This window comes from Mugil cephalus, chromosome 4 (genome assembly GCF_022458985.1).
Source record: "Mugil cephalus isolate CIBA_MC_2020 chromosome 4, CIBA_Mcephalus_1.1, whole genome shotgun sequence".
In the NCBI taxonomy this organism is placed as follows: Eukaryota; Metazoa; Chordata; class Actinopteri; order Mugiliformes; family Mugilidae; genus Mugil; species Mugil cephalus.
Window position 1 is genome coordinate 665,645 of NC_061773.1, and position 17,356 is coordinate 683,000.

A 17,356-nucleotide genomic window follows, 5' to 3' on the forward strand; every position below is an offset into this window, starting at 1 on the left:
GCTTCCTACTATGTAAATGGTGTGAAAGAATCCTTCCACGTTAGAAAAAACGAATTTTAACCCATTAATAAAAAGCAGTAAATCCCACTAACGACTTAAAATGAATTCCGCGGCATTAGGATTTAATAATGGAGCATTCCCCGAAACTCTGAAGGTACATCCTGTATTAGTTCTTTTAAATTGCCTCCCAAATCCCCGTCCCTCTGTCTAGCACTCCTTTCTCGTACGCCACTACAGCAGCGCACAACCTTAATGAAGAGGATTTTCGCATCCCTCCTCAAAGAAATGGCCCACCCAGTTTTACGTTGCGAGCCGAAAAATGATCGACGCTGTCGTTCACCAATGCCTCGCATGTACATCTCGCGATGTACCGTGGGTGACACTTCTACCATCGAATCATTGCGATGGGGAGGGACATCTCGCCAAAGGCCGCCCAGGGAGATAGAGCCCCTGCACGGTCGCCAGGGAAACCCTGTGGCGTGGTTGTGTGTCAGTTTTGCTGGGACCCGCGGTCGATGCCGGTTGAGGAGGGGGATGGGCGCCTCTGCGAATGTAAAGGACCTGAGACAGAATCAGAGCCCTGTATCACATACAGCAGCATATACCCCCATTATAAATAGCAACTGTAAATATACAATACATTGAAATAAATGGTTTTACTCATCGGGGATTTATTATAGACACCCAATGGATGCAGTGCACCTGAACGGGACAGGGAATTTAACTGTCCGCCTGTGCGTGGGAGACACGGAGAAGTTTGTTTCCTACCCCTGGAGAGGGAGCTACTTTTAAGGGCAAAGGATACAGGAGACTCCGGGGCCGATATACAGGCCTACTGGTCTGGTTGGATTTGATGTTGGGATACTCAAGGACTTGCTACTGTACATTCATTTGCCTTGTTTGTCCAACTTTGGAATGCCTCTTTAGGTGAGTACTTTTTAAATATGTGTAATATTGATAATATCCCCATAACATAAATATACCTAGCTCACATCTTAACAGGCTATCTCCGCAGTTGCGAAGGTTACTAACTTAGCTAGCTAACTACCTAGCGTTCACTTGAATTTATTAGAGACAAGTTTCGTTGCCTCAGCTATGTAACTACTTTCAAGTAGCTTGCTTGAGTTGAATCTAAAAAAGCTTCCCGCACTGATGTTTCGCCTTGTAGGGCCGCTCTGGGCTGTGTCTGGACTGGTCTTCCGTAGCCTCTTTTCATCCAACACCTCGTGTTGTTTTTTGATAGCTAGCCTGTTCATTTGAGAAATCCGCTTGTTTGTTGTTTGTTTGTTTTTATAATAATTGCGAGTGTCGTGACATAATTTTTCAGGTGATCATATCCCCGAGTGCTCGCAACAACATTCTGCAAGTTTCCAGGAGTTTTAACTCCTGTAACGTCTAGGCCATTAGGGGTGCATTAGCCTAGTTTGTTCGTTTTTCTCTTTAACAAGAGATAATCTGGTCACACTTGGTCGTCGTTACAAGAATAGTTATGAGTTGAACCGTATTTTTGCCTCAATAAGTACACATCTATCTCACACGGTTAAGATTTTCCTCAAAATAAATCTTGAGCAAATTTCTGTAATGTCTTTCCGCAGTGGCTCAATATAACGTAACAAAAAGGCATTTGGGAGGGGGGGCTCGCTCGTGTTTGTTGTAGTTAATTAATGATAATAAAATAGATATGGATTCGATCTATTGGGTTTGGAAGTTGAGACCAGGCAGGTAAAATGCTTAACTTGTTTTGTTCGAACCAACTACAATTGCTATTTTGACAGTAACGTGTTTAATTTAGTTCTTGTACTACGAAACTGTCGAATGTTTTAAAAATTATACATGAAATTTTACAATTTGGTCGTTATTTGCCGCGGGAGTGTTGCTGATGTGTTGGTTAGCAGACAAGCTATGGGCAACAAATGCTATGCTAGCGGTTTAGCTAACTTTCTGAATGTTTTCCAGTTGATAGTGTCCTCGTTTTGAACCAGTTCACTACAGCACATGACAAGACGCTTTTCACACGCTTCAAAACTGTACGCATCCTTTCCGCTAAGATTTCTGACTTAAATGTGTGTCCTTTTATGAAAAAAAATGTGGTGCCGGCATTCGCGGCGGTTGTTGGGGTTTTATCCAGTTAACGCATTTTAGCATTTAGCTTCGCCATAGCAAATGGATAAAACGGGAAGCTCGCGTGTTTTCTCTCGTTTGTGCTTTTTTCCATGCATGTTGGGGTCTGGCAATCCGAAAACCCGAGCAGTTGGGTTAGTGACTTGCTGTTCTTCACCTCCCCCACCTACCAACCCCCAATCTCGGTGTCGGTTAAGAGAAATGGGTGGTATTTTAGATTTTTATTTTATTTTATTTCGGCTTGTGAATGCGAGTACCATTGTTGAGCCTGAATGTAACAGCCACTTTTGTTTTCATCAGAGCCCAGAGTTACAGAGCCCGTAGTATGCTTTTTTTTTTTTTTTTGAGACAGTTGCGTTGTTTGGTGTGTCAGACATTTTCACGATTATGAGAAATGATCCCGCTCCTGTCCAAAGTCTCGTTCTATCTGGTCGAGACATTGAGCTATGTAGCGTGTCGATCTCTAATCATTGTAATGTAACACGATCTGCGAACAGGAAATGGCTGACTGAGAAAATAAGACGTTTTCCTTGTGCTCTAAAGGTTTGTATTAGTGCCCTGCGTTTCCCAGGCACAAATGGCTGCTCCTCGGTGTCTGCTCTCTTCACTCAGCCACACCATCTAATCTCGTATTATTTAGAGCCTGGAGCAGTCAACACAAACAAGCACTGAGAATGAAGCCCTTGTGGCAGTGGTTAAGGCAAATAATATGCCTGCTTGTGTAACTACCTCCCATCTGTTTAATGTGTCTGATAAGGAATTTATTCAGCTCATCATACTTATTTCATTCGGTCAAAAAATATATCTGTTGCCTGACTGTCATCCAACCAAGCTTGAAAATTTGAGTCAAACTAACTTGTGTTTAAAAAAAAATCTGCATGTGACACTCTCCGTCTCCTGAGCCCTTGTCGACCTTGCTTCATGAGTACAAGGCTTACACTCGTGCCCTGCCAGGGTTGTCGAGCCAGAGCCAAGTTTTTGGATTGGACTTGATGCATGTTAGGAGATACACTGCACTGTGATGAGCCTTGTTTTCATTGGTTGCGACTGACATTCTCTGAATATGTTTCACTTCTTTTAATAGACTGTGTGGGCTGGAGATTGCAAACCTGGCCACTGAGAGCCATTTGAAACACGAGCCCCTCCAGTGCTACCCCCGAACAGAACCTTTCTTGTTATCTTGAACAAACATTGTACTCACTAGGGCCTCAAATATACTGCTTTGAGCAGACACCACGGATGCATAGTTGTTCTTAGGCAAGTGTTATACGTTGCATATCTGTAAAGCACACAGCGTTCTGTTTTGGTCAAGCATAGACTGTTAAGAAAGATGTACAAACTCTTTGTGGTATTAATCATAGGATTCCTAAAAAGTGCTTCAGCTGTCATGAGTGCAGTGCCAGACTACATCTAACTTAAATCTAATTCAAAACTAGGCGACCTATGACTGTAATCAACCCTCTTAGTTGTGCCTAATTTTAATCATGGGTAGAAAAATAAATGAGTGATATATTTACAAAAAATCTGCATAACACTTCAGTCTTGTCTTCAACAGTAGCTCTGGAAGTTGAAACTTAAATTCATATCGGGGTGTCACTGTGCTAGAAGAAGAAATGTGCTTATACTAATCTCTAGCCTGCTTGGAGGATCCATGCCCATTAAGTGGCTTTTGTAGTGTAGTGGTAAGACAGTCACAACACTTTGGAGGGTACACAGTGCTCCACACCCAAAGGACGAGAATTGATGTGTGTCGGACTCTAGCCAGCCCTTGTGTACTCATGTATGCAGAAAATAAAAATCTGGTACTGCAGCGAATAAGACTTATGGGTAGGAATTCAAAGACGTATTTTGGGATGCAGGGAAGTACATAACAGTGAGCCGCTTTGACTCAATCTGCCAGACCGGGAAATCTAAAAATGTACTGCTTGGCTACATGGAACTCATCTTTTGTGAAGTGAGCTGCCATGTGGGTATTCTTCTTAGGTAGCTTCAGATTAGGTTTTTAGAAGATTACAAAAGAACACGAAGGGGGCTGTCTGTGAAAGAAGCTCTTTGTGTTTGTGCTATGCTTCTTTCCCAATATGGCTCTCTTTAATGATTGTAGGTATGTGCAGACATGCAAGGTTAGTTTAGCTTCTGAAATGAATCTGCATCACTGATTCACATTCACAGAGCAGTTACAAGCTTAAATATGTAATTGCTGGGTGACATGCACTTGAAAATTTTGCAAGAATGAGAGGGCATTATGATGTGTTGAGCCTGTATCATGTTACCCTGGTTTTGTGTGTATGTACTTGTACAGGGGAGTGAAGCAGGATGTTGGCCCATTTCCAAAAGACAAGGATGGGATTCTGCCTCAGTACAAACAGAAAAGGAGAGAGAAAGAGAAGGTGCACGGACTGTTTCTCTGGGAAATAGGGTTGGGGGTGTCCAGCATTTGCATGCTGATGACGCTCACCATCATTAGATGGAGGCCAGGTGTAGCTATTGATATGTTAATAAGTTCTCATGTGTTGTGCCTATGTGGCTAAGTCAGCCAAGCCAGTGTTCTTTTACCACTGATCTTTACCTGTATGCTTAGTGAAAGACCATAAGAGAGATGCACTTGGATGTATTTTGACCATTTCATATTGGCATCCGGCAAATGTGTTAATTTGTGCATGAAGTTAAACACAAGAATGTTTTTTGTTTTCTAGGCATATGAATACCAACCAAGATAGGAGGATGAATTTAAATATTTTTTATTTTAACTGACTTTAAATATTTTCAGGCTTTTATGGGGACATGAACCACATCAGTCCACTGACCTTTCCCTCTCTTACACTCCTTAGCATTTCCTCTGCAGCTGCTGTGTTTTGTGTGCCTAGCTGTCTTGTACAACAGGGTTAAAAACAAATCACTCTGACGCCTGCCTCACTCGTGCGTTCCTATTGGTGCAGGCGCTGTGGAGCTACTCCAATGGGGTGCAGCATTTCCTTTGCACTGGGGGAGCAATGTTGCGGAGGGCTGTGCTGCTTAATTCTGTTTTGTGAAGAGAAGCAATGCTTCTTGGGAGAAAAATATGGGAGGAGGAGGAGGAGGAGGAGGACCTAGGGAAAAAAACAAGGCCGAAAGGGGGTGAGGCAGGCAATCTGCGTAATCATCTCTCTGTCTCTCTTTTCCTTGCTCTCTTTTTCTCCTTCTTTCCTATTCTTGTTTTATAGCACCCTTGTGTTTTGTCCTTCATTTAATTTTCTTTCTCTCATGGTCACACTGCCTGTCTTGTTCTCTTGTCACACTTGCTTTAGTACACTGTTGCAGGAACAAAAAGCTTGCCGATATTTGGAGGTGCCTTGTCTTTCTTTTGACTTTTTGAGCTGTAAGCAGCCATTTTAGTCTGCTACACATTAACTGTATTACCTTTCTGTTCTCACCATTTTCACTCATGGTCTCTCTCATTTAGTTTCAGACAAAATAAAAAAATTAACATGCCTAAAATGTTTTCTTTTGCGTGAAGATTACAAAACATTTCCCAGTGTGTTTGCTCAGAGTGTGTTTTCAGGCTAGGAGAGGGCAAATATAAAACAAGGCCGAAGAAAAACAACTAGCACTTTTGCACTGAACTCAAGCCACTTGACACCAGTCCCCTTGCAGCTGACCTGTTTTGTAATGCACAGCACCAGGGCAAAAAACAAAAGGGGAAACGAAGGGGATGGTGCCAGGTTTTTCCTGTTCATAAGGCCTTTGCTCTGTCACCTTGAGCAAATGGTTCCTGTTGGAAAGAGTGAGGCAGGAATTTTTGCCTTCTTTTTTTGTAAACAGACACGTGGCCTTTGGCAAACTTTTGAAACAGTTTTGATCTTAAAATAGAGTGACACCTTTTGTTGTGTCATTCATATCTAGGTGACACTGTAAAAGCTGTACACTTACTTTTTTAGGTGGTAGCACTAGTGCTAGCAAGTTTAAAATTTTAGTAGCACGAAGAAACAATTAGTAGCATACACAGGTGGCAAAATTAATTTGATAAGAAATTCAGAAACACTGTTGAACTATTTTTCACAACATCACGTTTAAATACACAGGGCTCTCAAGTATTAAACTTAACATTAAACGTAACATTTTTTTCTAGGGGGCCAAGGGTGAAGTGTGTTTGAAGATGATGTATTGGTATGTTAATCTAATAAAGGACAAATTCCTTTGGACTTAGACAGACTTTAATGATCCGCATGGGAAATTACTTTGTCACTGTAGCTTTGTTTCATATAAAATAATAAGAATAATTAATTCATTAATAATTCATATAATAATAAATAATAATTTTATTTACAACTTTCAGGACAGAAATAAGACAACTAGAAAAATAGACCAAAAGGCACTCCTTAAACATTTGCCTGCATTCATTATTCCCTGTGTTTCTAGGACAGAGGTCTTCAACATACATTATTGTTGTCATCATCTTGACTCTTTGCATCATTTTATATCACTAACATTAATGCTAACACTTAAAAGGACAACAACAAAACAATAGGGCAGCATCACGGAATGTAAACAGACTTTCCAGTTGCCTGCTAACTCCACAATGTATTGCAGCTTTTGCCTGCCACTACATCACCTTTTGAGTCCTACTAGTTTCCCTTTCTTTTTATATAAGATACCAGCGCAACTCCTTCGTATGTGTGCTAGTGGATATGTATTTCTCTTTGCACATAATTGTTTTTTAGTAATAAATATGACGAAAGTTGTTGCACTGTACAGGCCTGCTGTAGAGTGACACCTTGCAATTGAGTACTGGCTGGTACAGCATAACGTGCTGTGCTATAAATGTTTTTGTGAGGTGGAACCCTTTTGTCACTTTGGATAAGACTGTCCAGCCAAGAAGAAATGGAAATATCTTGTTAACGTATGAGATAATATCGTAAGAGTCTCAGGGTTTGTTGAACCTGATTTCAGGTTAGGTTATAGCTTTAAGTATTTTTGTTTAATTTTTCCTTAGGTTGCTTAGGAGAAATGGCTGTGGATTAGAAAGAGGTAGTCAGTCCCAAATAGGCAGGATTTTGTTTAGTCTTCTTGGTTACTAACACACTTTTGTAGTATTATGGGATATGGACGCCATAGCCGAAGCATATAGTCAACCCTGGTGTGAGACTCGTGGACTCGTCAGTTTGACGTTAGCTGGCGCTGTGTGCAGTCGAGTTAATTTTTGTTTCTACTCCCTGCTTCACTTTACAACAATGGCCAACTGGAACGAAGATGAATCATAGACTTTAGACTTTATTGTCTCCATGGGGAAATTCTTTTTTACAGCACTGTCTCCATTCCACAAAGTCCACCACAGAACTGGACATAGAGTAAAACACAAGAGACACCTATTTGAAGACACACAAAACTGTATTAAACATTTAGCCGACTACATACTCTGACCCATCTAGCGAGGCCTTTTGTTAAGGGCAGCTATGGCCGCAGGTAGCATACAAATGTTTGTATCTTTGGACCTCATCAGTTAACCTTTCCTTGATGTGTTGTATCTCTATTATTCCAAAACAATCAATTCGACAAGATGGAGAAGGAACTGGAAATACTAAAGCAGTATTATGCTTGTACCAAGTGGACCAATCGTCACAGCGTGTACTTTCTTTTCTGGGCAGGTGCATGTCAGCTACGGTGCTAGGGTCTGTGTATGCTCTGCACTGTCGCCATTGCTTCTACTTCAATTTGATGCTTAAGTCTAAACTACATATAGGCCCATAACAGTGGACATTGGCTGGCTTGCCATGACTGCCCTGAAACAGATGATTGATTTTGTTACATGCTAGTCCTGCTGCTGACTTTTCTCTCTCCCCCACTCATCTTATAGCACCCATTTAGTCTTTGTTCTCTATTGTGTGTGTCTCATCCCCGGTCTGGTCCCGGTCCATTCAGACAGCTGGACATTGTTGTGCTAATGGTGGGCCACATCCCACTCCCAGGACGCTTGACTGCTCAAAATGACAACAGCCACATTGCAGAGAAAGTTTCAGCATTATAATACTTGATAAAATTCATATAAAGAAGTGACACCAACATCTAGCAAGACTGCAGCTGTTACTTCATACTGCCAGCCTATGCAGAAGACACATTGTTGTTTTCAATTTGTGTGCAGTTGCCTGAAAGGTTGGACAGTGTCCCGCTGCCTGTTCCTAAAGTCTTTTTTAGCAGCCATATCTGTTTCAGGCAGCCTTTGTGAAGCATAATAGCAGATGAGATGTATGGTTGTGCTACTGCTGCAGTTGGGAATGGCTTTTCCATGAAGGCTGAATATTTCAGTACAAAAGATTTTGGGGAAAAAAAGCGACACAGATATGAAAAGTTACAAGGAAAACTTATGGAAATTCTGTTGAATGGATGCACTGCTTTTGCTTTGTGCATCTTGTTTTTTCCTGTCATCTATCACAATGAAGGAGAGAAAGATGGGGTTATGTCAAAAGGACGATGAAAGAATTTGAGTCATATTAGAACAAAGTTACAAAGGAACCGCACAGACATACAAGTGCTGATATCTAAGAGTCTGTTGCAATCTTGTTATTCACTGTTTTCTGTATGGGACGTTATAAAGAAGGCTACAAGCGCATGGCCCAATTTTTTAGTAAAAAGAGTCCTTTGCACTCTGTCCTTTGTGTAAGTGTTTCCCCATTTGTCGTATTGTAAAATGCATTTTCAGTAGTGTGTAGTAACATCCACAAGGAGGGATGATATCTCCCTGGCCATCTATCCCATTTGTCACCTATCCCATTTGCCAACCCTATTGATTTGCCCGTTTCATCTTCAATTTCCTTCTGCTGTATCTCAGTGCTGCTCAACCTGCGCAGTGCTAGGGAATGGAAGATATATTCATGTCCGGCCTTTTTACAGCAGCAAGCATGTGTGCGGGGGCAGACTGAGGGGGCTGGAGTAATCTCGCCCGACTGGATGTGTTGTGGAGGTTTGGTCAGGCACAGGTGGACAATGACAACATGGACACGCTGTTCAAGCCCAAATTGTGAGTTTACGTTCACACAACTGTATGTGATTTCCTTCAAAACTATATGTAGAAAAGACGGAGTGAGTGGACTGCTTTACCAGGTTTCCTGTGTGCCTCCACAACAGTTGTGACTCATCAGAGAATGGACATGGGCCTTCTGAGGGTGTCCTCTGGTGGCTGGCACAGAATGTTGTTAGTAGGGGTCTTTGGCTCCTGTGGGTTGAGGGGAGGGGCCTCTGCAGATTATCCTACACATACTTGATCAGTTTGGGATCTAGTGAATTTGGAGGTCAGGTCAACACCCTGTGCTGTTCGGTTTTTGACTGTTCCTAAAGTGTTTTTGTGTGTGTGTCTGTGTCAGGCTGCATCCTGCTGGGGATGACTGCAGCCATCAAGGAGTGTCATAGAGTACATTTACATACACATGAAAAAACAAATTATTCCCTTAACCAGATTATAATTGGAGAACTTAAGTGCATGTAAACACGTTATGCTGACTAAAATCGGAGTTCTCCTTATCCAATTAAGACACCCAGATAATGCGATTGGTATTCGGTTTTCTCTGCCATGTATACACTTAATCGCACTACTCACAGGTGTGTGACAGGCCTGTGGCAGGCGTGTGACCCCGGAACAAAAACATCCAAGAAAGCCGGTCGCAGAAGGAGAAGAAGGTAAACAGAGCCAGAGGAGAACCGTCTGAGGGACCAGAAGTAGCGCGAACATTATGTACGAGATTAAAACAAATGCACTATGGTTTGACATGCCAGTCTGCCACATGAACGACTCTTCTTTATTATATGACATAATAGGTCAACCAGAAAGCGGGCCGTGTTAACATGGTATTAACCTGCTGAAAAGACACATATTGCCACCTGGTGTGGAGGAGGACTGCATGTTCCTGTCAGTTATTCCATTTTCTCCGTTGCATGTAAACTGGGACAAGGACCATGTTCAGAAAGTCGAATTTTGAGCATAGCTCGATTAAGCTCTTCATGTAAACACACTGATTGAGATGGGGTAGGGGTGTCTGGTCTGGTCTAGGTAGGTGCTGCATGTCTAACACCCCTTTCACATCGAAAATACAGGGTTGACACAGGATTCTCAGACCTGGGTCGGCCAGCCTTTGGTGTGCTTCCACAGTACCAGCAGTCCCGGGTCTGACCTCCCGCTGTGAGAGCTGCGTACCTGTGCTGCTGTTTGAATAGATCACTGTGTCTTGCACAGTGCCCGATATCTGCCGCCCAATCTCCTCTTGTCCTTGGATGCAAAGCAGCTTGCGGATCTCACGCCATTGCCAGTGTGCAGCCATGATCGATAAAAAGTGTGCCATATCACTATACAAGCTGTATGTAAACACAGTTGGACATGCATTCCCTGATCGGTGCGATTTCTCGAACATTCATCTATGCGCTTCCATTAACGATCGTGTAACAACACATTTGATTCGTTTGATTTTTAAAAAATGGAATTGGCCTTTTATGGGAGTTTTTGATCTACTCGCAGCCCCGAAGCTGCACATTGAAACTGAGCTGATAAAATCCTGGGTTGATTGCTGGGTGATTCGATCCTTTCACATCGCACAAACAACCCGGGTTACCCGTGTGATGTGAAAGGGGCTTAAGTAGCATCCACATGAATGAATGCCAAGTTCATAAGTTTCTCAGCAGAACATTGTATTGTCACAAGATGGTCAGTGTTATTTACTTCTTCCTGTCAGTGGTCATAATGGTATGACTGAGCAGTGAAGATATTTAGGTAAACGCCCTGTTTTATTTTAGGGATGCACGATATTTATCGGACCAATAAAATATCGGCCAATTTGAGGGGGAAGTAATGTTTTTTTTTTTTTTTTTTTTAATCGATCTAATATGTACATTTTATCTGGTGAAAAGATCCGATAAATTAATGAAATTGGGGGAATTGGTTCCAGGCAGAGCAGCCCCAAAACAGACCATGATGCGCTGCTTACGCCATCTATCATGCCTTACTGGCAGGACCAAAGCCTGGCCCCTTCTCTGCCAGACTAATGTAAATAAACATGTCTTCACCAGTGTGGTCGTTTTTTTAGTGGCAGAGGATGATAACAGCATTGCTGTTTGCAAACGATGTTCAGAGAGGATTTCGAGAGGTGGAAAGAAGGCTTTAAATTTTAACACTACTAATCTTATAATTCACCTGAAAAGTCGTCATCGCAACAAAGCGGTGTGGAAAGTAGGGATTGCTCGATACCACTTTTTCACACCGATACCACAGCCTTGATGATCAGCCGATAGCGATCTGTTTGTTCTTGTCACTCTAAAAGTTGTTAATAATACGTGGATGTAATTCGCTTGATACTGATATCTAATAACATCACAGTACAACAGCTATTCTGGTCCCAAAAGAAAGAAGGGAAATATGTGACCACAGCTGACGTTATGCTATGACTTTATTAAAACTTAAAGCTCACATAGCTTTTAACAGCATTTGGAAACACTGCACCAGCTTCACCATTCTAATGTTTGAAATAAAATAAAAGTTTAACTTGGTCCAAATATTTAAATTAAATTAAATAACAAAACCAAAACAAAACAAATAAATTCTTGGCTATACACCTGATTTGCTGCACCAAAACAAAAACAGACCAACCCCTTGAGACATTCGTTTTGCAAACGTTGCCCTCAGCTGTTTGACTTTTCTCCTCCGTTAGTGTAAAGTTAGGGCTGGACAATTAATCGAAATTTGATCACGATCTCGATTTGGGCTTCTCACAATCATAAAAACACTGTAATTTAAGAAAAATGATTAATGTGCCGCGCGATGTGTTTACAAGTTCCTGCGCTGTAAAAGCACTGTGAACGTACCTCTGTCGCGTGCAGCTGCAGCAAGCATGTCACGTGTGTGGATCAATTGTGTAACGAGCAACTGACAACATGACAGAAAGTCAGCCTGAGCCTTTAGTTGAAAAGAAAGGTAGGACGACTTCGGTCATTTGGAGACATTTTGGATTCAAATTGGTCGGATGTGGAGCAAAAGGAGATTGTTTGCGATCTCGTTTGCAATGTCGCGACGTCGTGTCTGCACCCCAAAACACCACGACATTTATTTAACCATTTTAAGTTCTGCCAGAAAGTGGTGTATGACAAAGTATTGAAGGAGCAAAAGACCCAAAAAAGTACATCAATTCAGCAACACAGTCCTCTATTGAAGACTCTCTTTACAATGCCACTCTATATCCCACCGGCTACAGTGACAGCGAGAGATAACGGAGGCTGTTACATTTATGCTATAAAAAGTATGCTATATATTTAAAGTTTAGTTTTGGTGGTTCAATAAATACTTTTTTTTTTTTAAATCAATGAATAATCGTGTTTATTAATTGTGATTTCAATATCAATATATCGTGATTATTATTTTTTCCATAACTATCCAGTCCTGTGTAAAGTAATTCCACACGGCCGACATGACTACAGCTCTGCAGGCTTCTGTTCACGTGACAAAAACATAGGTGCATGGCAATCATGGGACAGCTTGATAACAGTGTTAAGGCATGTGGCTCTAAGTGAAGCTGAGGATATATGACATAGTTTGGGCTTATGGATGGGATCGGACAGGTTCTAATAAAAAAAGAATCCAATACCCGATCCAGTCATTTTGGCCTGGATCGGACTCAATACTGATCCAGTCGATCGGATCGGACCATCCCTAGTGGAAAGAATATGAGGCAGCCACAGTAGCAGCTAGCGGTGCCAAATCTAAAATAGCTGTACGTAGTAGTGTTGTCCCCATTCAGCAGGTATTTGAAAACTGCAATCATTTGAAGTTTTTTATTATTATTATTATTATTATTATTATTTAATGATTCACTGTTTTTGAGGATGCACTTTGTCTTATTTATTTGATTCGATTTTTTGTAGTTGGGGTTGACACATATCAATGCATATAATTTTATATTTGAAACTCCGCAAATACCTTCCTCATCCTCATGCACCTCAGGTTGAATAGATGTATTTCTTATGCATAAATACTGGTTATTTGCAGATAAACCGGTCATAGTTCTGTTCAGTTTTCAGCTGATGCACTTTTTTGTTTTAGTTGTGTAATGATTTGATATGTCAGTGCATTTGATTTATCCTTTTCATATGGTAAATGTTTGGCCTATGAGTGTCTTTTGCTGCTGTTATTGTTATTTACAGCAAATTACTGAAAGTATTTGTGCCATTAAAAAAAAATGAATGAACATTTGAAGAGCCAAAACTTTTGTTTGCTGTTATAGATAGGCCACAGCTACTAAAATATCACTTTATATATACATATATATATATACATATACATACACACACACACATACAGTGGGGGAAATAAGTATTTGATCCCCTGCTGAATTTGTAAGTTTGCCCACTTCCATAGAAATGATCAGACTCTGGTTTTTATGGTTGTTTACTGGTTATGGGTATAGACAGAATATCAGTCGAAAATGCATAAAAAACACACAATCTAAAAGTTATAAATTGTTATGTATTTTATTAAGGGAAATAAGTATTTGATCCCCAAGCACAACACAAGTCAGTACTTTGTAGAGAAACCTTTGTTGGCAAGCACAGCGATGAGACGTTTCTTGTAGTTGGTCACCAGGTTTGCACACAGCGCAGGAGGGATTTTGGCCCATTCATCTTTACAGACAGTCTCTAAATCCTTCAAGTTTCTTGGCTGCCTCTTGGAAACTCGGAGCTTCAGCTCCCTCCACAGGTTTTCGATCGGGTTAAGGTCTGGAGACTGACTAGGCCACTCCATGACCTTAATATGCTTCTTCTTGAGCCACTCCTTTGTTGTCCTGGCAGTATGTTTTGGGTCATTGTCATGTTGGAAAACCCACCCACGAGGCATCTTCAGTGTTCTTGCTGAGGAAAGAAGGTTTTTGTCCAAGATGTTACAGTACATGGCTGCATTCATTGGCCCCATAATGCGGTGAAGTTGCCCTGTACCCTTTGCTGAAAAACAGCCCCAAAACATGATGTTTCCACCTCCATGCTTAACCGTGGGTATGGTGTTCTTTGGGTCATACTCACGTTTTTTCATCCTCCAAACACGGCGGGTCGAGTTAATGCCAAATAGCTCAACTTTGGTTTCGTCAGACCACAGCACTTTCTCCCAAGCCTTCTCTGAGTCATTTAGATGTTCACTGGCAAACTTAAGGCGGGCCTGTACATGTGCCTTCTTGAGCAGGGGGACCTTGCGGGCACTGCAAGAGTTCAATCCATAACGGCGCAGTGTGTTGCCAACTGTTTTCTTGGTGACGGAGGTCCCAACTGCTTCCAGATCATTAACAAGCTCCTGCCGTGTTGTTTTAGGCTGCTCCCTCACCTTTCTCATCATCATCCTCACTCCATGAGGCGAGATTTTGCGGGGAGCTCCAGACCGAGGACAGTTGATGGTCCTTTTATGGGTCTTCCACTTGCGAATAATGGCACCAATAGTTGTCACCTTCTCACCAAGCCTTTTGCTGATGGTTTTGTAACCTATACCAGCCTTGTGCAGGTCTACAATCTTGTCCCTGACATCTTTTGACAGCTCTTTGGTCTTGCCCATGGTGCTGTAGAAGTTGGAATGTAAGAAACTGATTCTTAGAGCAGGTGTGCTTTATATACATGACGAGTTAAGATCAGGAGTATTGGTAATTAGTTGACTGAGCACAGCTGTGTGCCACATGCGCACCAGCCAATCTGTAGGAGCCTGAATTCTAAGTGAATTGTTGGGGATCAAATACTTATTTCCCTTAATAAAATACATAACAATTTATAACTTTTAGATTGTGTGTTTTTTATGCATTTTCGACTGATATTCTGTCTATACCCATAACCAGTAAACAACCATAAAAACCAGAGTCTGATCATTTCTATGGAAGTGGGCAAACTTACAAATTCAGCAGGGGATCAAATACTTATTTCCCCCACTGTATATACATATATATATAAACTTATTGGTTATCGGGATCATTTAAAACTTTTCATCGTGCATCACTATTTTATATATTTTTTAACGTAATCATAAACAATCATAAACAACAATGCTACTAAGCATTAGCTAAGAGGAACATACACAGCCCTCGGTTCCCAACCCATGGTTTGAAGGACTTTCTCTACTTCTCCGCTTTTTAAAAGGTGTGTTACCATTAGCATGAAGAGGTCTTGGCAACTGTTTATTTTGCAGATACCTTTGATGTTATTTAAATAATAATGATCATTCTAATGCATGACCTGATGACACGTTTTGCCTGAGCACTGATTCTCCTGGTTGATTGCTGTTAGCTGGACCAAGTGCATCATGTCACTCTGTTATTCTCCTGCACACATTTCCTGTCTCTGTTCTGTCTCTAACAGATCAAGGTACCAAATACCCAAAGTTAAATCTTGAACATCAGTTATGGGGTGGCAGTAGCTCAGGAGGTAGAGCAGTCGTCTAATAAACGAAAGGTTGCCGACTCGTTGTGTCCTTGGGCAAGACACTTAACCCACCTTGCCCCCAGGTCTATGTTCCCTGGTGTATGATTGCCAGTGAGAGATGTTGGTGGTAGTCGGAGGCTGTAGGCACAAACTGGCAACCATGTTTCCAGTCAGTCTGCCCCAGGGCAGCTGTGACTACTGAGGTAGTTTACCACCACCAGGGTGTGACTTGTAGAATGTAGAATGCATACAATTGTACGCACTTTCGGCATCAGGAAAAGCGCAATAAAACCAATTTTTTTTTTTGTTTTTTGTTTTTTGTTTTTTAAACTTCAAAGATAAGATTGCGTGCAAATAAGAGAACTAGATGACAATCGATAGTCAATAGTTTCTTTTGAATTACTTGTGTGGCTATTTATAAAATAACCAGATATGCATGTATTGATTGCTGAGATATTTGTGTGGTTGCCCAGCCCAGATGTATCGTTTTCTTCAATTGAGTATTGTAGGTTTCTGTTCTTACATCAAGAAAAACACTACACAATGTACAAAAACTGCTATAAAGATTCTGAAACATGCCAAACCATCCTTGGATCATCATATACGTAGATGGACATAGATGACTTTACTAAACGCAATAATATAATTGACTAAGCAATGTGTAACAGTTAGCAATTCCAGTGGATGATGATAATATTTGACTTGTGACAGAATGACACAATCCACATTGCAGCCCTGAAGAAAAGGTTTAAACTTAAAACAATGATGTCGTGTTCAGCAGTTTGATTGGGATATTCACATTTGCTTTTCACCACTGTTATGTAGGCTAATCTTCCTGAAAGTAAATGACAATAGGTATCACATAGAGTGTGATTTAGACAGAGCACATGCACCATATTGCCAAAAGTGTTAGCCGACCTGCCTTTACATGCATATGAACTTAAGTGACATCTCATTCTTTCACAACAATTCACAGTAATTCTGGGAAGGCTTTTGTGTTTATGGGAATTTTTAAACCATTCTTATAGAAGTGTATTTGTCAGCTCAGATGCTGATGTTGGACGAGAAGGCCGGGCTCATAGTCTTTGCTGTAATTCATACCCAAGGTTTTCTATTGAGTTGAGTTCAGGACTCTGTGTAGGCCAGTCAAAATCTTCCGCACCGAACTCGCACATCCATTTCTTTATGGACCTTGCTTTGCTTTGCCAGCGCAGAATTATGGTAACAAACGCTAAGTTTCATTGTGTGGAAAAGACTGGGATCATTCTTTTGTGCAAGGCAACATCAGACTTGACTTAAACATTTCTTTCCTAATTTTTTAAAAAAAGAAACAAATAAACCGATATAAATGTACTGAATTACTTATTTATTTAATACTTGTGCACCAGTAAAACAATCTTAATCATAAAAATATAACTAGTAACTAGTTCAGTCAGTGCAATTAGGGATTCAGAATCCAATGTAAAACAAAATAAATACTAAATAATAAATAAAGGAGCTGAAATTGAGAAAAAAAACAATAGGTTCACTAGCTTGGTTGGTAGACTTTCAAAATAAATATCAGCTTAATATAGTTTAGTGCAAATGGGAATTAAACGTCCATTACAAAAGCATCTAAACAAAACAATAGCTTCTCTAGCTTGGTAAAAAATAAAAAAAAATAAAAATCAGAGGTAGTCCCAACTTGTAACAAATAATAAAGGGGCTGCTTCACTTTGCAGATATTGCATGTAGCTGTGGAGTTTATGGCTGAGGTAACGTGTAATAGCTCCAGATAGCCAATGCTTTCGTTTGCTCCATTTTGAAAACTGTGGGCTTCCGCACGGCTTGGTGC

The 17,356-nt window shown here is 40.9% G+C and overlaps 1 protein-coding gene across 8 annotated transcripts in view; it reads left to right on the plus strand.

The window, feature by feature from the left end:
* The first annotated feature begins 492 nt into the window (after window positions 1-492).
* Window positions 493-17,356, plus strand: part of setd5 (SET domain containing 5) — a 58,568-nt gene continuing 41,704 nt past the window's right edge. For 7 of the 8 annotated variants that reach the window (XM_047582035.1, XM_047582041.1, XM_047582042.1 and 4 more), the window contains exon 1: window positions 493-927. The gene's annotated coding sequence lies outside the window, so the exon portion shown is untranslated. Of the gene's footprint in view, window positions 928-5,150; window positions 5,239-17,356 lie in introns of those variants that run through there. The other variant, XM_047582036.1, reaches the window with a different exon arrangement.